Genomic DNA, 27,824 nt, shown 5'->3' on the forward strand with positions numbered 1-27,824 from the left:
ACACAGTTCAAGGCATCTTTTATAAAGCTTTGCCGACGGAGAAAGGCACCTCGGGCTCTGTGATCTCTGCTCAGAGCACATAGATCACTGAGCCCGAGGCGTCTTTCACCCTCTGCGAACCCGTGGGCTCCGTGATTTAATCTGCATATTAGATCACGGAGCCCGCGGGGGTCAGTGACCTGGGGAGGGAAAACAAAGGGACAGTAACTTCCTCTGATGACCCTGATGAGGGGTCATCAGAGGGAGTTACACTAACTGACAGAAGTGCCGCCAGCCTCAGCGTCGCTGTGGCTGGCTGGCACTTCTGTCAGCTTGGCCGACATACTGACGGGCGCATCTCCCGTCGCGGCTGCGGCCGCGGCGGGATAATGCAGCCGGCCAATGTTGTGTGGGACGGGGGCCCCGGCTGGGCCCCGGCTCAGCCCCACTTTATGGAGACTGCCGGGGCCCGGCCCCGGCAGGCCCCGGCCCACTTAAAGCACTGGGTATTCGCCACTAATGCACACAATTGGCATTTTGCCACTGCTAAGGGTCATTAAGAAGTTAAGCCAGCCAGAGCCAGCAAAGTGGTCAGGCCACGGCGTCTACTTAGCGACGCGTCGGTGTGATGCAATGAGCTGTCATCGTTTTTATGAAGTCTGAGGGAGGAGCCATCAGTTCATCACTCCAGACATACTCAAAGGTCATCTGGCCCGACTCACCTGATGGCAATTGTTGTGGAGCACATTTGAGGGCTAATTGAACCTAATTCACTCCAGTCACCCACCACTGAACGGATAACACGTGGCTCCCAACACGCCTGCCTCGCAGCCAATCGCTGACCGCTCTGCCTCCCAATCTTCCAAACATGCTCCACGTCACAAACAATTCTCATTCCCAACCTCCCCACTGTTCACACCATGCCCCGGCCCACAGCTTTTCCTTGAATGTCACATCTCCCAACCAATCACTGCATGCCCTGACCCCCCAACCTGCCCCGCCGCTAGACTTTTTATTGCATGCCTCATCTTCTAACCAATCACTGCAGGATGCTGTGGCCCCAACCTTTCCCTGCATGCTCTATCTATCCCCCAAAACGTGTCCATGCACGCCCCGACACCCAGCTATTCACTACCAGCCCTGATTCCCTTACTTTCATCACCCCCCGGCCCCCCACCTCTTACTGAATATCTTCACTGGCAACGGTGTCACATGTCCGTCAAAATGTCCCTACGATTTGATGTGAAAATACCATATATTGGAATATGCTTTTGCTGTCTACCTTTTCATCCCCCTCGCTCTTTTTTGTCCTTTCCCTCCTTTTTCTGTTCCCTGGTTTTAGTTTTGGCAATGAAGCACCACCTATAAGCTGAAACTATTGCACTGGAGTACAGATAGAATGGAGATGGGATGTGCGGAGGGACAAGCAGCTTGTAGGTGTAGTTTGATATTTACCCACCCATTGGCTTCCCATGGCCATGCTAATCCATATGGTCATTCCCACCCACTACCTGCACCTCCCCTGCTCCAAACAAACCCGCCTGAGATATCTTTGATCTGCCTTTCCAAGCAGTAACATCAATCCTTGTGCTGTGTAGGGCCTGCCAGTGTTACTTCGAAACAGTCTTCTGAGCGTTAATGATATGATATGATATGATGTGGTATTTATAATGTGCCTATACACAAGTGTTTCTAGGCGCGACAAGACAAGGAGGGGGAAACAAGGGAGGACAATATAATGATCTTACCAAGCCTTGTGTCATTCAGATGGCGCAAGTGTGGGGAAGAGGGAAGTGGAGAAGTGCCAGAGGGAGGGGAAGGGGGAAGTGAAGTTAACTCACAAGTGAAGCCAGCGGGTTGCTCATGAGTGCAGAAAGAAGGGGCTGTAGGGTTGCAGATACAGACCCTTAAGTGCTGGGGAGCCTGGAGGCAGTGCGAGGACAACTGGACATGCAGGAGCCTGGGCACGAGTTCAGAGGGTGACCAGTGCATGGAGCAGTCGGGACATCAGCAGGGGAGAAGAAGAGAGAAAGCCGAAACGCAAAGGAGGGTCTTGTGTTGCTTCCGGAACCGGAGGTGATTCCGCTCAAGTTTGAGAGAGGCAGGGAGGCTGTTCCAGAGGGAGGCTCCAGCGGAAGCGATAGATCGGTCCCCAACTCTCTGCTTGGAGAAGCGTCTCACCCTCAGAGAGTTGAAGGTAGATGAGTGGAGAGCTTGAGAAGGAAGATGTTTTGGAAGAGAAAGTTGGAGGTAGAGCGGTCCCAGGCTCCAGAAAGCCTTGTGGACAATGCAGAGGGTCTTGAAGTTGACAGTTCAGCCTAGAAAGAACCTGAGCTCTGGAGACAGTGAGCTTCTGGGGGAAAGTGATGAAAGGAAGAATACCTCTGAGGAGGTGCAGTTGATAGTTTGACTTCTTAGAGATGTGAGGAGAGAAGGAGAAGGTGGAGTCGAAGATGACCCCAAGGTTCTTAGCCTCACAGGTAGGAGCAGAGAGAGAGAGGAAAGGAGGGAGTGGGTGTCCCAATGAGGAGGATCTCAGTCTTACTGGCATTAAGGCAGAGACAAATAATGGCTTAACTATCTGAAATTGTGCTACTGGTGTAATACAAATGTCTCAACCAAGTGTGCCATTAGCCACTCGTGTCCTCGTATGTGAATTCCTGTTTGAAATGAATAGAGCATTGGTAAACCCTACATTTGTGGCTCGTGTGTAGGTCGCACACAGGTGTTTGCAGGCACTGGTAGCATATGCCCAGGTACTTACACCATTTCCCAACTGGTGCCATTTTATAGCCAGGTACTTCCAATATGGCAGTGCCTGGCAAATGCCTAGCCCATGCTCCCACAAAGGCCCAAACTGTTGACTTTGCAAATACTTGCACCTGATGTGTGGCGTTTCGTTATGTCACATAGGCCTTGTATAGGGTAGCACTAGTTGGTGATAACTAGGCTGACCTTAGTCTGTTTAAACAGTTTGAGAACAAAAGATGTGCGTCTCTTTCACCTGATGCCTATATTAAGTGATTGCATGTGTGTGTTATGCAATCATGTGTTCTATGCTATGCAAAAGTTCAAATTAAAGTATTAAGAAAAAGGAAGCCTCATTGCATACACTGGGCACAGAACATGCTGATTAAAAAACTCTTTTCTAAGCATGTCTTCGCTTTACAAGCGCTGCACTCCATGGAAAGGTCAGAGTAACTTTTCCACATTATTTCCGGAGCCAGAAATGTCTCCGTTGCAGTGTCTGGGAAAGAGGCGGGAGCGGGAGTATTAATCTGAGAATGTGTTTACACTGACAGTGATTTATGGCCCTCTCCACATTCATCTTACCTTATTGCCAGGGTATGTGCTCAGATCCATTTGCATCGTCTCGTTTTCTAATTTAACATTTTTTACTTCCCCTCGTTAGAATATATTAACAAATAATCATTAAGCCTGGCCATAAATAAGAAGGTTTCAGCTGCCTTGCAGAAGTGCTCGGGCTGTAGGGCCTGTCCTCGCGGCGCCAGCGCAAGTCACTGCTCCTTTTGCTATCGTGGGCTGTCAATGTGACCCGTGGCTCTCGCAGAGCGACACGCGCTTCGCGTTCTCGCTTCTTCACAGAATGATCTTTGACCCTCCCCTTTGACAGGTGAAAAGATCAACAAGGTTTATGGAAATGCAGAGTTCAGGGGACTCCTCATTCGGAGCCGCAAACTAACCAGGTTTTCAAGGATGACCACTAGCAATGTTAAGAGCACCCACTTCGGGGGGGGGGGGGGGGGGGTCATTAAATGGGGGGGGTCATTAAATGGAGGTGTACAAACGAGGCATATTGATTTACACCTCCATTTAATGCTGCACCCTATTTTCATCACCTTCGGCGGTGTGAGAGGGCAGCAAAGCAGAGTTTGCATCTCTGCTTTGCAGGGACTTCATTTCACCAAAATACCAGGGGTAGCGGAAGTGACATCACACGACCCTTGACCTATGATGCCATCACAGGAATTTATGTCATTTGACCCCATCCCGAAGTGACATCATGGAAAGCGATGGAAAGCAACCTTTCATCCCTTGACAAAACAGGAAGTGGCATCACAAAGCATTGTGCTTAAGTACACTGCAAAAATATGTATATACATTTGCTACAAGAATGGATCGCCATATGTACCATATCACCTGGGTATCACTGATCAGGCCCTGGCTTGGCTGACCTCCTTTCTCACTGATCGACCTTCCCAGGTCCAACTAGGGTCCTTCCTCATCTATCTCTCTCTCTACCTGTGGTGCTCCCCAGGGGTCTAATATTTCTCTGTGGCTGTTTAACCAATACCTGGCTCCTCTTGCCCACCGCATAGCTGCCCTCTGCTCCAACTTTCAGTGTTATGCGGATGATACTCGGCTCTCCTTCAGGCTCCCCTCAGCCGTCTCTACTACTTCTCTCATTCCTGTCTTTCCGCAGTTCAGGAGTGGTGTGCCGCCAATGATCTCTGCCTTAATGCCAGTAAGACTGAGATCCTCCTCATCGGAACACCAGCTCCCTCCTTTTCTCTCACTCTCTGGCCGCCCACTCTGGGCCCTCTTGCTGCTCCCACCTGTGAGGCTAAGAAGCTCGGGCCATCTTCGACTCCAAACTCCCCTTCTCTCCTCACATCTCTTATGTCTCTAAGAAGTCACACTACCAGCTGCACCTCCTCAGAGGTATTCTTCCCTTCCTCACGTTCCCCCATAAGCTCACTGTCTACAGAACTCTGGTCCTCTCTAGGCTGGACTACTGCAACAGCCTCTTTTTAAATCTTCCTGCCTCTAATCTCCGTCCTTTACAACTCATCCAGAACAGGAATGCTTGTCTTGTCCTTGGCTCAAGCCCAAGGATGGTATCTCTCCAGCTCTGAAATCCTTCACTGGCTCCCAGTGGCAGCAAGGATCAAGTTCAAGACCCTTTGCATTGTCCACAAGGCTTTCTGGGGCCTGGGACCACACTACCTCCAACTCTCTCTTCCTAAATATCTGCCTTCTTCAGCTCTCTGCTCTTCCACCTCCAACTCTCTGAGGGTCAGTCGCTTTTCCAAGCAAAGAGTTGGGGGGAAGATATCTTTCTTTGGCTGGAGCCTCCCTCTGGAACAGCCTCCCTGCCTCTCTGAAACTTGAGCAGAACCATCTCTGGTTCCGGAAGCAACTCAAGACCTTTCTCTTTGCTTCTGCCTTCTCTCTTCCTCTCCCCTGCTGATCACCTGCCTGATCTATGCACTGGTCAACTGGCCCCCCTCTGAATCCAGGCCCAGGCCCCTGCCTTCCAGCTGCAATCCTGTGCTGCCTCTTGGCTCCCCTGCACTTGTAGTCTGTACCTGTAACCCTACAGTCCCCTCTCTAGCACTTATTTTCCACCCGTTGGCTGCACTCGTTTCTCCTTTGTTCCCTCACTTCCCCATGCTCCCCCACCCTCCACACTTCTCCTCTGCTCTTCCACGCTCTGAATGACACAAGGCCTAGTAAGATCATTGTTCTGTCCTCCTTTTGTTTCCCCCTCCTTGCCTTGTTGCACCTAGTAACACTTGTGTACAGGCACGTTATACATGCCATATCATATCATGTCATGTATCGTTAATATCAATGTGTATATGCCCATATTACCAAATTACTGTGAATGCAATCAGTACTGAATTACTGTGAATGCAAGAAGACATCCAAGCCGAAATGATAATGATCTGTTATTATATAGCACTTACGCGTAAACACTTTACACAGAACAAATATACCTACAATATCACCCAACCTGTGTTGGTACTCTGTTATCGACTACAGAAAGATGAAAGGCTGAGCTGAGGTGTTTAAGAACAGACTAAATCAGTGACTCGCCCCCTGAAGTGTGCCTGAAATAAATCTTTAATGAGTATAGCAATTATTGTATAAAATTCCAGAAAGACACATTTTTTTTCCTATTCTTTCTTATTTCGGGTCACTGCTGAAAGTGTTACACTTGTGGAACCCCCGTTTTGTTTTAAGAGGCCTGAACAAGAAAGCCTGCCACTCCAGAAACAAAGAGCCACATGGCACTGGCCACAGCACAGGAGATTACATTTTTTTTTTTAGGGGTAGCAATGGAGACCACAGGGGTAGCAAGGGAGACCTCAGGGGTCACAAGTGCGACACCTCATAACCCCCAAATTATGTCCCTGCTGCATTGCTTTACTCCTTCGTCTTGGCAGACCACCCGGTTTTACGCCTTCTTGAGATTTTCATGCAGGTATAAAACCAAAGGATTCCCATGGAATACACCTTGCATTTACACCTGATGCTTAGGAGGGGGATTCCGCAGGAATCCATTATAAAACGCCACCTTGAATGTGTCATTTTCACAAAGCAGACAGTGAAATTGAAGTGTAAAGGGGATTTCGCATTTCTTTACCTTTCACAATTACACTCTACTTCGTGAGTGATGGAAATGACATGCAGGGGACCAGTAACAGTAAAGTGCAAGCGTTAGTGGTCACTGCATGTAATTAGCATTTTTATTTAGATAAACCCCTTGGACTCTTTCAGCCTCATTTAAAATGGGGCGCAATGGTAAATTAGGGCGTAAAGGCCGATGTAATGCTTTCACACCGTGATTTACCACTCTGCCCCATTTTGATGCAGTGAGAAGGCGGGGAGCGGCAGAGACCAGAGATAAGTTCTCTGCCGTTCATTCCTCCTCCATCTCGTCAGTGCGTTTCATTTCACTGCTGCATGACATTTTCATGCAGGCGTGAAACAAATGGATTCCTATGGACTCTGCCTTGGTTTTGCACCTGTCAAAACCAGGTGGATTCCATAGAAATACATTAGTAAACGCCCCCTGAAAAGCGTATTTGCAAGCAGCGTTTACTTTTTTTCAAGATGGAGGGGAAAATGAAAGAATACAAAGTACGTTTTCATCACTTTTCCTTTTTACTTCTCCCCTCCACCTTGCAAATGTTTAAAATTGCATGCAGGTGGCGGTACAGCACGCAAGTGAAAACGTTAGTGGCCCCCTGAATGCAGTTAACATTTTATTTAAAATTACCCCGATTGTATTGCCAGTGTTAGTTTGGTTTAAACTTGATTATACTTCAACATTGCTTCGACCTGGACCTTTTGAAACATTAGCGCCTGTTGCGTAGCGAAATTAGACTAACTAGGACTCTGGATAACCAGACACGCAAGCGTGACATAAAGGATGCAAAGCAAAGCAAAGATACAAAAACTGGATAAAATCTCATAAGCATGTTATGATTCAGAACGACGAGGAACATATGTTGACGGTACTGCGAAACAAAACCACAAAAGACTTTTGGAGTCTCATTAATAAATGACATGGCCCGCAAAAAGCCATACAAGCGTGTATGGTGTCGAAATCAGATTGGATAACCCATTTTGAAGGATTATATAAAGCAAGTGAGTCACTTGACGGCCCTGATAACGAAACCTCTAAACCTTGGGCCCTGTCTTTTCTGAAAGACGACATAGCGGCCATTATCAAGAAAGCAAAAAACTCACAAGCTCCTGGCCCAGATGGTCTCACAAACTTCACTATTAAATTGCACCCCGAGTTATGGGCTGAGATTTGTGTAACGTTGTTTAAACAAATAAACACAACTGGCCAGACCCAAAAATCCTGGAAGTCCGCGGTCATTGTAAAAAAGGCAACAGAGCAAACCCCAAACAATATCGACGAGTTGCATTGTTGGACGTACTGGGCAAAATCTATGCCACTATGCTACAACAAAAACTGGTAGCTTGGGCTATAACATCGAATCACACGGACAAACGACAATCCGGGTTTGTAAAACAGGTAGGATGCTCGCTAAATTTACAATTGCTAAATATCATCAGAATGGAAGCGATAAAATCGAATACGAAGGACTATCTAGCATTTATAGACTTTTCGTATGCGTTCAACACCATCGAGATCCTGTGGGCAAAATTGCGGGGCTGGGGATGCCCGTTGGACTTAACAGCTGCGATCAGAGAACTCCATACTAACACCACAATTCGAGTTCGACTGGACCAAACCGGGCTTTTATCTAAAGTGATTGATACTTTTAAAGGAGTCAAACAGGGTTGTCCGCTAGCTGCTGCAATATTTAGCCTTTTTATATCAGACATAGGCGAATCAATAGACGCAGTAAAGTCGTTTCCGACGAAAGTTGCCAAATCACATCTAAGTTGGCTCCTTTACGCTGATGACTTGATCGTTTTGGATGTAAAGCCCATCGGGTTACAAAGAAAATTAAATGCTGTGCAACAGTACGTTACATCCAACCATTTATCGATCAACACTAAAAAATGTGAAATACTGGTCTTGTGAAATCTAAACAGCAGATGGGTGGCCCATAAACCAAACAGAAAATGGACCTTAGGCCAAGACACGCTCCAAATATCTCCGAACGTAAAATATCTTGGAATGATAATAAGTTAATCTATAAACGACGGACCTTGGCTTGCTGAAACAAAAAGAAAATGCAAACAACTTGCAAGCCAGGCGTTGATCATCCAAAAAAGATTCGGGAAATTCTCATTAAAACCTGTCTTGGCCTTCTACCAACAAAAGGTAATCCCTGTCTTGACATATGGGGCAGAAAATGCCCTTGGCTGTTCCTATGAGACTTGGGCTTCCTTAGAGAATTGTTTCTGGTCTAAAGTACTAGCCCTCCCCAAGGGCCTGAAGACTGCATGTATAAGATATGAGCTATCTATAATATCGATTCACGCTAGGATTTGCTGGAGTTTAATAAATCTATATCGCAAAACATGTACTTGTGCGCAAATTTCAAAATTTGACATCTTTCACAATGCCATACCTGGCAATTCTAATATTGTATCTATGTGGACGAACAGATGTGAAGCGCTATTAGAGAAATATGACATCAAAGTTGATATGCTCCATGAAAACCCGGATGCGGCCAAACTTAAAATCTGGCGTGCAGACTGGGAGCAAACTTGTATGGAGAGATCGGCTTCCAAATCGATGAGTGATGTACCACTGGAGTCACGTGCCTTCAATAGCCAACAACGCTATATAACACTGTGCCACGATCCGCAAGCACGAAGGTTGTTTTTACTGTTCAGACTAAATATGTTCAAAACCACCAAACGTCTTTGATCATGGAAAGGCACTGATCACCTAAAACCTGAATGTAGATTCTGCTTGCAAGCCTATGAATCGCTCAAGCACTTAGTGCTATTTTGCACCAAGCTAAGATCTGAAAGAACAAGACATTTGGGTTCATGGAGTGTAAATCATCCATCCCTATGTGCAGACGAATGGTGGGAATTGATGTATCAAGGAACAGACTTAAAACTGGTACTCCCACTAACTCGGCTTCTGGAGACAATTGAAAACCGGCTGACGATGGCACCAGTAGAGCAAACACGTCTGTAAAAAGCTGAGACTGTGAGTAATGACAGACGACGGCTCACGAGGAGAGTGTCCTGGAACAGCTACTATTGGTGCCTGTTTGTATGTTGTATGTTTATATGTTGTAGTCACTTTAAAGGTTTGAAAAAAACCAATAAAATTCATTTAAAATAAATAAATAAACTGACTACTTACAGTCTTTTATTTACCACAATAAGGCTGGTCTAGAAACTTGACCTCGTACCACGGTGCGTAATAGAGTGCCACATGCAGTATGGAATCCTTTTTGTCCCCGTCCCAAGCCTTCCTAATTGCCCCATAGCATTCTAAGGGCCTTATTAGGGCTTTGCGGTATTCCGGCGGTAATTGAGCTGGGATATGGCCAATGTTATTGGTGTTACCGCAACTCGGTCTGGTGCATGAAGCTGTAATTCCCCTTTTTTTTAGAGTCCATAGGACTCCATGGAGTTTTTCAGCGCTATTACTGCCGGTGTAAATTTGCTGAAAATGGATGGAAAGCTGGAGATTTACCTCCAGCTTGAGCTGGAGGTAAATCTTCAGGTTTCCAGCCAAACTCGGGATTGGGCGGAGCGGTAATGCAGCAGTAATGCTATTACTGCTGCATTTTTGCTGCTCCGCCCAACTCCTGATGAGGCCCTAAGAAATAACACAGAGGATCTGGTGGAATGACCACTATTACAGGTTACATGCAAGAAGATATTGCCTAGTAGCTGCACTGTAGACTGTGGAACCAGGAAACCTGTGGTCGAGTCCTGAATTTGCTGTACTTTCAAATTGCAGGATTCTGGACACGTCACTTAGTATCATGAGCAGCGACAACTCCATCTACCAAAATTGTGAGTGTGTTAGCAATGGTCTCCCCACAGTAGTTATGACAACATAGAAACATTGACAATTATATTCAGCGCCAAACAATCTGGAAAGCTAAGGACAACACGTTTACAATATGGAGATCGGGAAGATTAACTCATGCAAAGGGGAACTTCCATGTAGCGGAGAGTAATTGCTCACTGTAGAAGGGACACTTGTTTATTTGGGGAGGACATATTGGTGGGCAGTCTTAATTTTAATTAATTACTCTTGATAGAAAACAATGGCGTTTAGATGCAACCAAACCCCATCATTCTGCGGGTTTGCTCTATGCTATGGTTTGGTGTAAGGTGGTAAAACACTGTTGAAGTTGGAGAGATTTCTTCTTAGTAAGGAGATTCAGGGGACTGCAACCATTGGCCCACTAGATGTTTTGCACAGCTCACATGATCACTAATCAGCACAGCCAATGGCGTGGAATCATGTCAGTCGTAGTGCCAAACATCTTGGAGCCACATATTGCAGACCCAATGCCCTCTTACTTGAGAGTATTCTCACTTGTTGTGTATGGTTTTCAATTTGCTAAAGATGGGGATCATAATCCAGAAAGCTATTCTCGTAGATGGAAGGGTATTATAATCTAAAATACTGTTCTCGTAGCTGGTAGGGTTTATAATCTATAATGCTGCTTTTATGGATGTAAGGGTATTATAATCTGGATTGGTATTCTCTTAGATTAGATGGAAGGGTATTATAATCTTGAAAACTATTCTTGTAGATGGAATGGTATTATAATCTGTATAGCTATTCTCGTAGCTGGAAGGGGATTAAGATCTAGAAAGATGTTCTTGTAAATGGAAGAGCATTATAATCTAGAAAGCTGTTCTCGTAGCTGGTAGGGTATTGTAATCTAGAAAACTGTTCTCATACTGGAAGGGGACTATAATATAGAAAGCTGTTCTTGCAATTGGAAGAGTGTTGTAATCTGGAAAGCTGTTCTCATATAGATCGAAGGGTGTTATATTCCAAATAGCTTTTCGCTATTCTCATAGATGGAAGGGTATTAAAACCTAGAAAGATGTTTTTGTAGATTGAAGGGTATTATAATCTGGATAGCCATTCTGATAGATGGAAGGGTATTATAATCTAGAAAACTGTTCTTGTAGATGGAAGTGTATTATAACCTAGAAAGATGTTCACACAGGTGGAAGGGTATTATGATCTAGAAATCTGTTCTCGTAGCTGGAAGGGGACTATAATCTATAAAGATGTTCTTGTAGATGGAAGTGTATTATAATCTGGATAGCTATTCCCGTAGATGGAAGGGTAATATAATCTAGAAATCTGTTCACATAGAGAGAATGGCATTATAATCTAGAACACTGTTTTCATAGCTGCAAGGGCACTATAATCTAAAAAGCTGTTCTTGTAGATGGAAGGGTATTATAATCTGGATAGCTATCCTCGTAGATGGAAGGGTATTATAATCTAGAAATCTGCTCACATAGAAGGAAGAGCATTATAAACTAGAAAGATGTTTTTGTAGATGGATGGGTATTATAATCTGGATAGCCATTCTGATAGATGGAAGGGTATTATAATCTAGAAAACCGTTCTTGTAATTGGAATGGTATTATAACCTAGAAAGATGTTCACACAGAAAGAAGGGTATTATAATCTAGGAAACTGTTCTCGTAGCTGGAAGGGAACTATAATCTAGAAAGCTGTTCTTGTTGATGGAAGAGTATTATAATCTGAAAATCTGCTCACATAGAAGGAAGGGCATTATAACCTAGAAAGCTGTTCTCATAGCTGGAAGGGGATTATGAACTAGAAAGCTGCTCTTGTAAATTGTTAGGTATTATAATCTAAAAAGCTGTTCTCATAACTGCAAAGGGATTATAAACTAGAAAGCTGTTCTTGTAAATGAAAGGGTGTCATTATCAGGAAAGCTGTTCTCGTGGCTGGTAGGGGATTATAATCTAAAATGCGGTTCTTGTAAATAGAAAGGTGTAATAATTTAGAAAGCTGCTCTCATAGCTGGAAGGGGATTATGAACTAGAAAGCTATTCTTGTAAATGGTCAGGTGTTATAATCTAGAAAGATGTTCTCGTAGATTTATCTGCATTATAATCTAGAAAACTGTTCACATAGACGGAATGAGATTATAATCTAGAAAACCGTTCTTCTAGATGGAAGGGTATTATAACCTAGAAAGATGTTCACACAGATGGAATGGTATTATGATCTAGAAATCTGCTATCGTAGCTGGAAGGGAACTATAATCTAGAAAGATGTTCTTGTAGATTGAAGGGCATTATAATCTGGATAGCTATTCCCGTAGATGGAAGGGTATTATAATCTAGAAATCTGTTCACACAGAAAGAAGGGGACTATAATCTAGAAAGCTGTTCTTGTTGATGGAAGGGTATTATAACCTAGAAATCTGCTCACATAGAAGGAAGGGTATTATAATCTAGAAAGCTGTTCTCATAACTACAAAGGGATTATAAACTAGAAAGCTGTTCTTGTAAATGGAAGGGTGTTATAATCTGGAAAGCTGTTCTCGTGGCTGGAAGGGGATTATAATCTAAAATGTGGTTCTTGTAAATAGAAAGGTGCTATAATTTAGAAAGCTGTTCTCATAGCTGGAAGGGGATCATGAACTAGAAAGCTATTCTTGTAAATGGTCAGATATTATAATATAGAAAGATGTTCTCATAGATGTATCGGCATTATAATCTAGAAAACTGTTCACATAGACAGAATGGGATTATAATCTAGAAAGCTGTTCTTGTAAATGGAAGGGTGTTATAATCTAGAAAAATGTTCTCAAAGGTGGTAAGGTATTATAATCTAGAAAGCTGTTTTTGTAAATGGAAGGGTGTTATAATCTAGAAAATTGCTTTTGTAACTAGTAGAGAATTATAATCTAGAATGTTTTTCTTGTTGCTGGTCAGGGTTCCCATTAAATAACGCGGAAGTACAGCATTTGCTTTGGCAGGCGAACTTGCATTTCGCTGTGGTATTCCATTACTTTACATGAATAAAGCAAGAGAGGACGAGGAGAAAGATGTTTCTGCCCTTCGCTCCTTGTGCTGTGTGTTTATACTAGAAAGGACATGAAACCCTTCTGCCTAATCCTGCAAATGCAATCCTGCCGTTCCCTGCCTTTTAGCCATTTTTTAAATAACATTTTCTGAATTACTCTTGGCCTCGATTCCGGCTTTGAAACTAGGAGCTTTAATTTCAAGTAGTCATACATAATTTTCTTTTTTTGTGTCTTGGCCAATGTCCTACCTCCAAACTCTAGCTAATGTGGTGGCATTCAATGTTTCCATCTCTCTGGTGCTGCTACACCCTTTTCTTCCATCTGCAAGACAGAACTTCTTTCAGAAACAGTTTACGAGGTAGTGTTTGCAAACATAAAAATACACATCTGTGCTTACTTAAATAGGACAAGACGTTCCTCGTTTGGCGTGTCTTAAAAAAAACCTCCGTGGCACTTTTTTACATTTTGAGGTTGTTGGAATGGAATCGCCATGACTGACAGGCAGCAGAAACCCAAACCAACCAATCGGAAAGCTATGGACTCTCGCCAGCTGTAGAGTTGGCACTTGATACGAAGGTTAGTCGATGAGGAAAGCACGAGGCCTCCTTACGACTATAGCAGTAATTCTGTGATTTTTCTTTGGAATTACCACGTACCACGAAACCTGTTTAACATTACTGCCACTCAATCTGGTGGATTTACCACTGCATTATGAGTGGTGGTAAGGTAGTGTTAGTCCCCATTTTTGGAGTTCATAGTACACCATGGAGATGTTTGCAGTAATCTGTCATGGTAAATCCATTTATTTTTGGTGGTGAAGTGGAGGATTTATTTATCTATTTATTTTAAGGCACCTAATACCGTACCTGAGTTCAGTTTCTAGTGGTTCTGGGATTTGAACCTCTGTCGCTCTGCATGGTCTTGCTTCCAAGACCAGAGTGTTGCCCCTGTGCTATCCTCCGTTCACTGCGTGGTCTTGCTCCCAGCAATAATCTCCACTTCTCATTCAAATGGAATTCCTGCCAAAAATGTATCGCACCGGCAAACTCGTAATGAGGCCCTGTATTGGAAAACACTAGCCTATACAAATGAAGCACAGTTTAAGGATTGGCAAGTTGAACACCTCTCCTTAGATCCACATGTGCACCTCAACCACACCCTCTAGGGTCTGCGTCTAGCGGATCAGGGGGTATTTCCGACTCTGTGTCGCTCCTATAAATGATCTCTGTATGCAGACTGCAGAAAAAGAGTAGAAACTGACCCCTTTAGGCATGAAGTGTAATTATCCTGACTGGGTATACTGGGTCTACTGGGACCTGAAACGTGATCACCACATTATTTTGCATTGGCTACTAAATGTCAAGAGCTGGTAATGGTCTTTGGCCGTTTCAGACTGACATTGAACGACACCAGGGATCTGCAACCTCCTACTTCCCAGATGTTTCGGACTTGGACTCCCATGATCCCCCACTGCTGTCAATACTGTCTACGGTGGATGGGAGGTGTAGTCCAAAACATCTTGAAAGCAAAACACTGCATATACACGGTCGAGAGGGACCCAGGCTTAGAGGGAACAATCTACTGTACTTACTTGAGTGCCACGTAGTAGAATTAGCTATGCCATTATGTCTTTTACCTCATGGTTTATGAACATGTTTAGTAATAGTTACAATATTAACATGGACACGTTTCATCATTTCATTCAAATCATTGACATGTGCCCCGTACTTATATATTGGCAAGCAGGTGGCAAGGCAGATTCACAGTAAACCTGTTGTTTTCATGTACTGTACTGTTGATCAGCAACCAATTCCCCCTGACAGTGTTAGAAAACTGCCACTTGTGCTGACTGATGTAAAGTCCAAAGAACAAGAAGTGATTACGAGTAATCGAAACACTCTTGAAAGATTAGCTATGCTATATCCTATGACCCGCTCGTTTAACGCTTTATGAATTTACATTACCTGGGTTTAATCCAATGACTATGATATGTAATTTATAAGGCGCCTCATACCCACGTTCCCTAAGCACAGACCCGGGGATCGAACCTGTGTGGCTGCATGTCGTCTTGCTTCCAAGGCGAGCACGTTGCCGCTGAGATATCCTCTCGAGTCCTGCTGAGCTGATCTGAGATGCCGCAGTGTATGTGTATCCTGGTATGAACAAATGATGCCAGTTCGCCATGAAATCGTAGTAAATGTGATTTGGTGGCTGCTATGCGATCAAAGTTTGCATGAATGAAATACACGACTATTTATTTTATTATTTTAGAATGTGATATTATATCCGAAATTATTTTATGTAAAATTAACTGCACTGTTGTAAAAGTTCTCTTGAACTAAACACAACAATAAATAAATAAAGAGTAATAAAGACAACTATAGCATTCAAATAATAGTATCACACATTTTAATAAAGTAAATATGCTATGAGGAGGAACATACCCATGACCCATGACAATAGAAGGAAAGCGACGTAAAATAAGGCATTAATATCATTGGATATAAATCCAAGCTCCCCTTAAGTCCTCAATAAATGTATTGCATTAAAGTATCCCATGTTTGAAGGTGCCTTTTTTGAGATGTACAGGAGCTTATCTGACAGTATAAATGGATCTCTTCTTATAACGGGGACAGGACAATCTAGAACAGATGTCTTTTAGAAAGAAGCAAGCAAAGGAAATATGGGCGATGGTTCGCAGGCTTACACCAAATAATCTACATCTAGATTTTTGTATTCCAGTCCTTCCTCCTAAGTACGTTCAGACCGCAGCCATTCCTTAGGGAATCACCATGAATCAGGAAGTGATGCATTGCTATGCCCGAGACACTGTTTCGCAGCCACTGGGGATTCCTCTGGGCATCTTTCCATTCCGTCGCCAAGCCTAATTTGCCTTTGTTTGGTTCCATTCTGGAGTGTCACAGAAAAGCTATCAAATGATGGAATGGTTTACTACCCAGAATTGCCTCAGGTAGGTCTTGTTACTCGTTTGTCATCATGTTTTAGTTCATTTGTTAATGTATCAATGTTACAGGTTGGATAAAAGACATTGGCGCGTTATCGAATTCCAGTATCTTAACCACAGGCACAACAAATTGTTCTTATCAAAACGTATTTATTGTCTTCTTCGTCAATCATTGCATTGCCTTTAACTCGGCTCCCGGCCTAGCGCGAGTAATCGCTTCTCAGTTACTACCCACAATGCATCATCGAACTTGCCAAGGCTTTCATGAGCCCTCCTCTAAGTAGAGGTTTCTGTGATAACAAAGCTGATCTTAGGTATTTCTCCTTTCCTATGGGGCTTCTTGGTCTATACGGTAATCTCCCCAAATAACGAATATAACAACAGCGAGTCCAAAATAGTGACGTTTTTCATCGAATGTTTCGATTTGTTTGCACCTTTTCACACAATAAATAGATGAGAGTTTGGGTTAGGGTATAAAAAGGTGGGGGGTATGGGTCTCCCCCACATTAAAAAAAATAAAGTGCAAAAAACCCAAATAAATATGTTAAACCCAAAAAAATGTGTTGTTTTGGTCCTTGTTTTTTTGGGGGGACTTTAACGTAGAACCGTCTTAACATTCTCGTCCATCACATTTTGCACCATTTAATTTCCTTAATGAAAACTCCACCATCCTCAGCCTGTCAACCTCCATCATCCCCATCGCCCTGCGGCCACTGCATTCTAACTGTCTCCCAGTTTACAAAATGTGGTCACTACATTTGACAGAATCCAGTTGGTACTAACTGGTGGGACTGACCAGGAAACTGGCTTGATATGAAATTTATAATGCGCTTAATACCCAGAGGTTTCTCAGCGCGGACCTGGGGATCGAGCCTGTTGTCGTCTTGCTTCCAAAGCGAGCACGTTGCCGTTGAGCTATCCTCCCGAGACAGATTTTCTGTGCCCCACCCCCTTTCTTCAGAACAGAAGAGAGATCAAGGGCAGAGTAGGCAACGTATCCAGATGCTGCTGCTGCTGCCACATCAGGTTAAAGATATGACTTCAAGGATTCAGAAGAGGTGATGCAAGCGGAGCAAAAGAGTTATGTGGTACAAGTGGTAAGTGCACCAAAAACACATTTTCAGACCATCTTACAATCTGTTCATAAAGAGCTGCCCTGAAATGGCTTTCTAGGCCTAACACATGACTGTTGGGCAGGAGATTTCATCGAAGTAGAATTCATCAAAGTTCTATTAACCGATGTTGCCCCAAAAAGTATGTGGGGGATGGGTTTAGGCTAATAACTAATATAGGGGAGTTAAGTGGTGGTATGCAGGGGTCTCCCCATGCATATATCTGCAGCAAAATCTACCAGTAAAAAACAAAATTAGATGACGTGTTTTCGACCAGATCACATAACTGGTGTAGCGGAGCCCCTCCCTCCCCCCGCAGCCTCTGCAGTGCGATGGGCCCCACTGCCACATGTCCTGGGAGGGGTCCCTCGACTTCAAAAAGAAATAGTTTATTTTGGAAGTCACTCTGCCTTCATAGAAAGATATTCTTTATGAAGGAAGAGTGACTTCAAAAAGAAACTATTTTTTGTTGAAAGGCCAGTGGCTCCCCTCCCACCCCATGACATGGAAGCCTCCAGACTGGAGGCCTCCATGCCATGGAATGAGAGGGGGTCCCTATGCCTTCACGAAGTCGCTCTGCCTTCATAAAGAAAGGATTTCCGTTTGAAAATATTTTCTTTTTGAAGGCAGACTGACTTCAAAAAGAAACTATTTATTTTTGAAGTCATAGTGCTCCCTCCCACCCCATGACATGAGGCCTCCAGATCCTCTGCAAATGACTGCAAATGGCCTGCTGTGGGGAGCTGAAGGCCTCTTCCCTGGACCAACGGATTCAAAAAGGTAAGAAAATGTATTTTGTTTAAATGTGTATGAGTGCACCTAAGTGGGGGTGTATATGCATATAATGTAATGTGTGTGAATTATATGATATGATATGAAAAGTCATTTTCGTAACGTGCCTGTACACAAATGTTTCTAGGGGCGACAAGACAAAGGAGGGAAGACAGAGGGCGGACAAGACAAACGATCTTACTAGGCCCTGTGTCATTCAGATCATGCAAGTGCGAGAACGAGAAGTGCAAGGTGGCTGGGTGAGTGTAAGTGTATGGTGAATGGTGTGTGTGCTTGTGTCTAATGCCTAGCTTACTTATTAGTAATCTTCATTACTCCTAGCTCTACTCTTCCTCGTCCCAGTGCTTGTGTATGAGACCCTTTGCCTCATACACAAGTACTGGGATGAGGTAGAGGGACATGGAGGGTAATGCCTGCATTAGTTACCTGTAATCTTCATTACTTCTAGTCCAGCTCCTCCTCGTCCCGGTACTTATCTTTGAGGCATGGTGCCTTATACGTGAGCACTGGGACTGTCGTCGGGGAGGAGGGGCATCCTCCACTTGGTTTGCAGGGGGACCCCCAAATTGTGTGCTACGCCACTGGATCATAGAAAACCAAAGGAACACTAACTCTGCATTCCTAAGTAGAGCCACAGGAAGAGGAGGCTACAGAAACCTGTGATTCGGGAAAAAAGGGGTCCCTCGGAGGAATTCCATATCTGGTGACAACATTTAAATAAAAATAAAAAAATGATTTATTCAGACCTCCAGAGTACAATTTGGAATCACTAGTCAAAGTAAAGATGTGACTGTCTGCGAAAGGGTTGATCTACATAGTGATTAGGTGTTCAGGGAGAATCGTATGAATCAGGTGTAACTCTGTCCCATTTACTTTTTACATTGGATCAATTAAGTTTTTAACAATGGAGAATGTTGTCTGAAGATCTTCGCCACCTGGGAAATTAGGTAACGCTTGTGTGAGCCAACTATGGCACAGCATGTGATAGTTATAGGCCCCGCCTCTGACTCCTTTCGATCGGGTTCGATGTGGTTTTTATGAACTTTTGGAGGTGGTGAGAAGGTATATGTATGTGCTGGAATCTGTATGCCACAAACCTAGCAGTGAAGAAACAGAGAACTTTAAAACCAGGGGATAACGTAATAGGTTTGAGGCAGGGTCTGCAACCAGGGCTTCTCGAGATGTTTTGGTCTACAATCCCACAATCCTTTTCCATTGACTCTGCTGGCCAGGGCTAATGGGAGATGTAGTCCAGAAAATCTGGAGAAGAAAATGATGCAGATTCCTCAGCACAGTAATGGGGATACACGAATAAGCATAGACAACACCGGGAAGCTCATAAAGAGAGGTTATGGAGAGTGATAGTGGGACGGGATACAGGCTAGAGAGGGAAAGGTTGAATCCATCTTGCTTAATGTGTTGGTGGATCCATAGCTGTTCTCCCAATGAAGCTCTGATTTTGTGCATTTCATGCAATCTGACCTTCCTAGCTGCACTGGTGTGTTTATGTGTCTGCACCAGCTATTGCCTCTGTTGCCTTCTTCTGCTATGACAGAGGAAGCAAAGTGGTTTCCCTTTTAATCCCCCAGAAGACCCAAAAGGGAGAGTGGTAGAGAGGTCTAAGGTTTTGGAGCAAGACAAGAAAAAGAGCCAGAGCGAGACTGGGCTCAAGGAGGACAAGGAACAGTTGGTAAAAATAAGGAAGATGAGTGCAAAAAACAAGACAGAGTGCACACCAAGACAAGCCAAGAAAGATATGAAGGGGCCATTCCATGTAGACACTTAAAAAGAATACATAGAAAACGCGACTGGAGAAGAGCAGAGAAGAAGAGTGAGCTGAAAGAGGCTAGAGAGGATGAGAAAGAAGACTGAGGCGGAAGTTGAAACAAGAGACGAATGGCAGGATCAAAAATAGAAAATAGGGAAGAGCATAAACAGCAGGGAAGAGCAAATGCTTGTTTTTAACAAGACTTCAGTGAAGGGCACTCATAGTGCTTATAAATCAAGTGGCTGAAGGCAGATTTGGTTAAGACATATTTAATACACTGGTAGCAGGTTGACAGCTCAAATTAAGTCATTGGGCCTCATTACGAGGCCGGCAGCCGCGGAATGAACGGTGTCGGTAAGGGACCGGCACCGTTCATTCCGGGCTGCCACATTACGAGGTCTGCAGCGGGTCCCGCTCTGGATGCCTGGCCAGACCACAAGTGCAGAGCGGGACCTGCTAGCAGTCCAGGATGCTAACAACGGCCCGTCATTAACGGGCCCGTTGTTAGCATCCTCCCCATTCCCATTGAGCACTATGGGGGCTCAAATGGGAATGGGGACGTACCGGGTCTGGGACCCGCAAAAAGGAATTACCCGACCCTCCAAGGTTGGAATGGCCCGGTAAATCCCCTTCTGCGGGACCCGGACCCGAGTTTGGGGGTAGCCATGCCGCTAAAAACAGCATGGTTACCTCCAAGCTTGTAATGAGGCCCATTAACTCTAAAAATAATTGCAGACACTTGGAGTGTAACGTTTGATGGTAAGGCTTGATTAAAGCGAGCTCAAAGAGTTCCCATAAGGAGGTGTTTTGGGCTGGGAGGGGCAGGAAGTGGGTGGGGATGGATATAAGGATTTGCATAACCATGGGCAGACAATAGGTGGCCAAATAACCAAACAAAACCTACAAGCTGTGTTTCCCTCATCATTTGCAATTTCTCCCTATCTGCACTCGAATAAAATGGTTACAGCATATAGGTGTTGCTAAAGGGGAGTGTGGCCTGAACCCATGCAGTGAAGACGTGACTGGCCTGAGCTCCCACTGCGATCCTGTAACAAGATCCTGAAAGCACTACCTCATTGTTAAACTGGGCACTTTTGCCAGCACATTTTTGTTTGTGAATAGTGGCGCTTTTAGTTTTGTTCCAACTCTGATGAAAATGGAGGCCCAGGAGAGCCTGTTGCGCATAACGAGTGGGGAGACTTAAGATGGCGACTGGCCTGGCTTCATGATACAGAGCGTGTTGCTGCGGACAGAACGCGGGCACAGATGGTCAGGATTGGCCCTGAGGGCCTGAATGCTGGAAGGCACTTGCAGAGGCGGACGTAGAGGATTGGAACCGGCCTCTGAAAGGAAACAACAGCCCGAATGGTGACTATTGGTTCCGATCAGCATGGCAGGGGTTCGGGGCAGTGATGAAGGCAGAATACACCCCAGCGAACCCTGTGCACACGTTGAGCGGCCCCACCGCAAGACTGCTGTCTACACTCTGACTCCTGGAAGCACACAGCGAGAGGACTTGACAAGACTGCCCGGGCGCTGACAAGGACCCCCACAGATTCGCTGAAGACGGACTGTGGTCCGCTCGGACAAGCTGCAGATGAGCGGGACCCCCGATGAGGTAGTGCGTGAAAGTGAGTGCGCCGCGTTGCTCTGCTTTTGGCTGCGTGATGCAGGCCCTCTGGTTGGCTGGTTGGAGGACATAGCTAGCAACACGACAGCTGTATGCATGGCTGACATCAGGGCCCTACAGGAAGACACACTCCCGATTCTCTCTCACATTGAACTGCTAAAGATTAGGGACTGCCATGGCATGTTGCCTTGGGAGAAACACTTTGAACGCTGCTAGTGCCCACGTAAGTTGGGAACATGTTGTTTAAATGCTTCTCCACCATAGACACAGATATGCTACCAAAACATTAGGTCTGTTGAAGTACCCCTCCACCCCCCTTGGAAAGAGGGAAGACTGATATCGAGCCTGCATCCCATGCAGTTGGGAATATCAGGGAGCTTACTTCGGCTTATGAGGAGCCACCTGCATGGCATAAGGGTTTGGACTGGTGCGTGTCCCGCCCCTGAGCAGGGGGACAACACAGATAACTAGGCTGCACTTTTGAAGCCTTGTAAGAGCGCACACAGCCATTACAGAACCACAGCACTCTGAGCTCTATGCCCCATCCTTGGGAATAAGTTGCTAAATATTGTACTGCACCACTGCTGTTTTGCATGTCGCGCACGGAGTGAGGGAATTTACATGAATTTCGACACCTGCAGGCTGCTCCCTCCCTCGCCCTGTGGCTGCGAAGTCCAGCGACGTTGCCTGCAAGCTCAGCACCCGTCTTGCTATGTCCCCTACCAAAAAGAAAAATAAAGGCACGATCATGGACTGTTTTGCGGGTCAAGTGAAAACCCAGGATGCTGCTTCTTTTGCGGGCCTAACGCAGAGTGAAGCTAAAAACCCGAGGAAAGTAAAGTACTAGCTGCCACTGCTGCTCTACAAACCTCTCTAGAAGGTAGAATTGATGAGGTGAGGATTGATGTGCAGCTTCTCGAGCAGGATGTGCTTTCGCTCACAGAGGGGGTCATGACAGCAGAAGCACTCTTGAAGGACACGGCCACCACTACTGGAGACCTAACAACGAGAATGAAGGTCTTGGAGGCAAGAAATGCTATGTTAGAACTAAGACATGAAGATGCAGAGGGCAGGTCTTGTAGAAATAACATATGAGTGCTGGGGTTGCCTGAAGGCACGGAGGGCAAGGATCACTCTAACTATATTGAAAATCCACTCATGCAAGAAATAGGCCCAGAGAAATTATTGCAGGGATTTGCCGCTGAGAGAACCCATCGATCCCTTCAGAAGAGGCCTCTGCCCGGGTCATATCCCAGGCCAGTCATTACTAAGATTTTAAACTTTAGAGACAGGGAAGTGATACTGCAATTTTCCAGAGAGGGCGGGAAGATATAGAGGTGCAGTTCAATGATTGCAGTATATCTTGATTACACACCCATGGTACAACAGAAATGGAATGCGTTTGTGCCCACCAGGGCAAGGCTTCGACAGCTGGAACTTAAGTACATGCTTATGCACCCAGCCAGATTGAAGGTACTACATGGAGGGAGAACACATTTCTTTGAAAGCCCAGCGGCAGTAAACATATGGATTGAACACAACAACTTAATGGCCGAAGACGACGACGTCACCCAAGGGAACAATGGAGTGGGCTCTTGAGCTGGTAATGGAAGGCGATGGAAGCCCTCCTCAGAAAATGGACTTGTCGCGTCTGGAATCCAAGGGAACAGCGGAATTGTACCGGTGTGTTTAAGTTCCCAAGCAGCATAGCACCCTGAGGTACATTTGGTCTGAACCTTCTATGGAATCATTGCACATGACTAAATGCACAATGAGACTCCCAACCATGTCACCAATGAATACACCCACTAATTTGGCTTTAGACAACCCTATCCCTGAGCACCGAATAATTATTTTGTCAGAATATAACTCCTCCAACTCCCACAAGGCCGCTATGCCCCCAGCCTGTAATGCGTCCCTGTGATGTCGCTGTGTGCCCCGTGTACCCTGCATGTCGCTGTGTACACCTGCCCTACTACTCCTGTGATGTCGCTATGTATCCCTCTATACTCCCATCACCTCTAGCCCCGGTGATGTCACTGTATGCCCCACTGTGCCTGTGTGTCGCTGTGTACATGGTCTTTTGTTCCCCGTGATGTCGCTATTTCTCCCTCCGCCCCTGTCCTGTCGCTTAAGCGCAGCCCTCTGTCACTGTATGCCCTTTGTGCCCGTATGTCTCTGTGTACCCTGCCCTCCTATTCCTGTGATGTCACTATATATCCCACTGTATTACCTTCCCCTCTAGCCCCCCGTGATGTCACTGTATGCCCCACTGTCCCCATGTGTCCCTATGAACCCTCCCTTTTGTTCCCCATGATGTTGCTATGTATCCCAATGCCTCCACCGTCATGTCGCTGTAAGCCCAGCTCTCTGTCGCTGTATGCCCCTCTCTGCCCATGTGCCGCTGTATGCCCTGCCCTCTTTTGTTCCATATGATGTCGCTATGTATCCCACTATGGCCACCGTCCTGTCGCTGTAAGGGCTCAGCCCTCTGTCGCTGTATGCCCCTCTCTCCCTGTGTATCGCTGTGTACCCTGCCCTCCTGTTCCCGTGTTGTCCTCATGTATCCCACTGTGTTGCACTACCCTCTAGTCCCCATGATGTCGCTGTGTGTCCGTGTTGCCCTTATGTATCCCACTGTGTTGCTCTACCCTCTAGTTCCCATGATGTCACTGTGTGCCCACTGTGCCTGTGTGTATCTGTGTACCCTGCCTTCCTGTTTCCCCATGATGTCACTATATATATCCCTCTAGCCCCCCCTCCTGTCGCTGTATCCTCAGCCCTCTGTCACTATGCGCCCTGTGTGTCACCTTTTGAATATATATATGTTTTTGGGGCAAAATTACATGTAATATCTTATTGACAATTATGACAGTCCCTGATGACATTATGTTCACTGTTATTGTAATATGGAGGTTATGTTTGCCAGTTGTTTCACCAACAATTATTTTCGAATTGATTGACAGTAGTTGTATTGTACTCAAATTGGTGTAGCTGAATGCTACGTTATGGTGGTGTAGTGACCATTATAATAGGAGGCTCTTAATGCCTGATTTTTTGTCCGCAATATGTTTTGGGACTTTTTTGGATGTGCACACGGCGTCGTGACGTCATGATGTGCCGCGAGTACGTGGTGGAGTCACGACGTCGCGACAGTACGTTCTGACCCGCGAATTCTACGCAAGTCTGCTGAGTCCTGCAGCACTACTGGACCAGTTTGACCGCGTACATTAGGAGAGAGGAATACTTCCAAGTAAGTGGGGAAGGCCATATAGAGGTGCTTGGGGGCCTTTTCCCTTGAAAATCAGAGATGAGAGGTGGGACTAAATAGGGGTTCTGCACGTTTTCTGTCTTCACAGATTTTTTGACCCTGAGAGGGTAGTGAGGACGGTGCATTTACCCTCACATGTGAGAGTCCCTTTTGGAATACTGACATGGGACCCAGATGTTGAGCCTTTGACGAAGAGATGATCATTCTTTCATCATAATCATGTATTGAGATAGGTAAGCTTTACCACCACTAATTTTATCAGATTTTTTGTAAATTAATAAAAATGGGATTATGTAGATGTCCCCATAGATTCATTTTGCCTTTATTGTATACTACTATAGAGAAGAGAAAAAGGAAACGCAAGAATTCCTGAAGAAATTGGGAATCTGCAGCAAATAATCGAACAGGCCCAAGATTTATTAATGGGAAGAGAGGTATGTAATTAAAAACATACTCTATTACCCTTTGAGGGATGAGGGTACAGTTTCATGCCAATAGAGATTGATACTATGTTATTAGATACTAATAGGGTGTCCATTTTTTGATTAACAGGGTTCTCCCCTACAAAAGAAGATTTTTAATTCCGGCACAAGACAATTTCCCCTGAAGAATGTCCTACATGACTGTATATCAAGGACAGAAACTTGTACAAGTCGGGTTGTTTGCATTACACTAACAGGAAATAGGCCAAAAGTAGTGAGGTATAGGAATCAGAGTGTGATATGTACACACAGTGTCTGATCCTAAAGAAACAATTGCAACATTACTCACCCATGGTGTTTCTACTTGTGTTGTTTTAACATAATGTATATGTTTTATGTACTATGATCATTTTTATGATTGTTTTATGAAATGTATTGAATCTTAATAACATTTTGTGATAATTGATTCCACTTGATGTGGGAAGAGTGTTTAGTGACACATATTTAAATATCGGACTTTCTTTTTGTATATTAAAGTATATGCTCACAGAGCAAGAAGTCTGTTCATCCCTACCTGTGACTCAGAACCGTTTTGAGAATAGAGAACTGCGTACCCCTGCCATCCTATTCACCTGCCTGGTCTTGGGCATATTAAAGGTGAACCATCATATCTTAACATACCACTACGCTTACTCTCTGCTATACACCATCACACAATTAGAGCACAGCTATACCCCTCGATAAATTCGGCCTAGCTGTTCACATACAAACACTAACCCATGTACACCTCATCACCCTAATAAAACACAGCTATCCCATGACAATCCGGCATAGCTGCTCACATAAGTGTCCTTCAGGCCTAACGCAGCCAGAACCCAGTCTGGGTGTCCACCCTCCAGACTGCACACATTCAACTGATATCTTCGCTACCACACCTAACGCTAGGATGCAGCTACCATCAGGCAATTACATCAGCTGTACACATAACTAGTGCACCCACGCACCCTTCAACACTCTATCTCTCTACTGACCTGGACTGCGGTCCCCGTGGGCATTCAACCTACAAGCGCTTTGAGATCATACCAATGATATATAGAGTGCTATATAAATGCCAATTAACAAACATAACATAACATGATCGGATCACCGCTAGACACATGAGGGGTATCAGTGGGAGTGGGCATTGTCACCCACTAGATGGTGCTTGGATGACCCCTAACCTGGAGATAACTCATGGCAGCCTTTTGCTGGTCCTTTAACCCAGTACCCAATGGCTAATGATTGCTTCAGCGGTACGGGAATGCCCGAACAGAGATATTCTGTTGGGTGCTGTTTGTACCCCAGTTTAAGGGGTTTCTTAAACTGTTTATGTTTCGTTTATTTTATAGAGCTTGGCAAAGGTGAGCACAGAAAGGGGGAGTGAGCTGCTGGTGGCGCTGACAGGAGTCTGCTGAGTTCTTGTTGGGCACCCTGGAAGACGACATTGAGGGGTGCCCTTGTGGGTAGGGGGCGTGCACTGTGTGATGGACACATGTTGGAATGTATGATGGTCTTTGCAAAGCGCTTGGTGGAGTCGGCTATCAAAACCTTGCAATGGCATCAATTAGCTTCTTATGCTGCAATGTGAGAAGACTGGGATCATACATATGCAGAAATGGGGGGAAGTCTTATCTCCGCAGGAAAAAGATATCTATTGACTTACTCTGGGAGACCAACCTGCTGCCGGAAGTTAGGCACCAGGTCTTAACGAGATGGGGTGGGACTGGGTACTCCTCCACATTTTCACAATTATATGGGTGGAAGCGACGGTTCCATTCCAGTTACTGGGGAGGGTGGCAGATGGAGAAGAGAGATTTGTGATCTTACGTGGCTATCTTGGCCATAGAGAGGTGTGCATTGTCCATTCATATCTTCCAAATAACAGGATCCCGGCACATGTGCGTGCACTGAGCAGTAGGATTGCATTGAGACGCGATGTGCTGCTAGTATGGGGCCGCTAAATGTAATTGTGTACAAGATATAGCCTTAGATAGATCCTCTCCCCCTCGGGGTGTCACACCCCTGGCTACTGATGCCCTTAACTCGGCCCTGTCGGAGCTTGCTAGGATGGATATCCGGAGGGAACTGCATCCGGACACAAGGGTATATTCCCTTTATTCGTCCCCCCTAACCAACACACTAGTATAGATTGCGTGCTTGTAGGAATTGAACACTTGGCAGAATTTCCCATTGCAGACTACATGGGACGCACAATGTGAGACCACTCCCAACTGATGATCACATGGGCAACTAAGAAACCTAGGCCTTCTATCCTGACTTGGCGCATGCCTGTAGATGCTCTCCGGGATGGTCCCTTTTTTGACTCGTTACGCAAAACTTTAGTACAATTCCTGGAGACCAACATTGGCAGCGTTGACAGCTGGGGCACTGTGTGGGAGTTTATGAAGGCGGTGGTCCGAGGAGCGATTATAGCAAGTGTGGAGGGATCTGTAGTGAACTAAGGGAGGATTTAGAGACAATGGAAGATAGGATCCTTGAACTGGAGGCCCGGTGCTCTGACAAACGACCACTGGAAAAGGAATTTGCCGAACTGCGCTTGCAATGTGCACAGGCTTGGGGTAGGCTGTCCGAATTTGATTAC

This window comes from Ambystoma mexicanum, chromosome 14 (assembly GCF_040938575.1).
Source record: "Ambystoma mexicanum isolate Mex_15411 chromosome 14, UKY_AmexF1_1, whole genome shotgun sequence".
NCBI lineage: Eukaryota > Metazoa > Chordata > Amphibia > Caudata > Ambystomatidae > Ambystoma > Ambystoma mexicanum.